At 37.9% G+C, this 343-nt stretch overlaps 1 protein-coding gene across 1 annotated transcript in view; it reads left to right on the top strand.

Annotated features, from left to right (window-relative positions):
- Window positions 1-343, top strand: part of LOC107724036 (gastrula zinc finger protein XlCGF57.1-like) — an 18659-nt gene that overhangs the window by 2743 nt on the left and 15573 nt on the right. The gene's annotated exons all lie outside the window — the stretch shown is intronic.

Raw genomic sequence — 343 nt, 5'->3', positions numbered from 1 at the left:
GGGGGGGGGGGGGTCTTTCACCTTTCATCAACTGGATAAAAAGCTTTGTTCTGATGAGTTCTGGTTCTGGATGCTAATGGAGTAAATTTGTCCACCTCATGCTCTCTGTACAGAAGTTTTTAATAAACCTCTATATGTATAATGTTTTCAAATATAATTAAACACCACAATAACCAAGGGTAGTTGACAAAAAAACAAGAAACAAGAAAATGGCATCTAAATCAGCTAAGCAAGCGAAGAAAGACATTGCTTCTAAAGACGAAGCGCATGTCAGCCTTGATTAAAGGGGTCATATGATGCGATTTCAAGTTTTCCTTTCTCTTTGGAGTGTTACAAGCTGATT

Source organism: Sinocyclocheilus rhinocerous, unplaced genomic scaffold (genome assembly GCF_001515625.1).
Source record: "Sinocyclocheilus rhinocerous isolate Xijiao unplaced genomic scaffold, SAMN03320098_v1.1 scaffold1356, whole genome shotgun sequence".
Taxonomy (NCBI): domain Eukaryota; kingdom Metazoa; phylum Chordata; class Actinopteri; order Cypriniformes; family Cyprinidae; genus Sinocyclocheilus; species Sinocyclocheilus rhinocerous.
The sequence above is the reverse complement of the archived record's forward strand: the minus strand, read 5'-3'. Positions and strand labels throughout refer to the sequence as shown.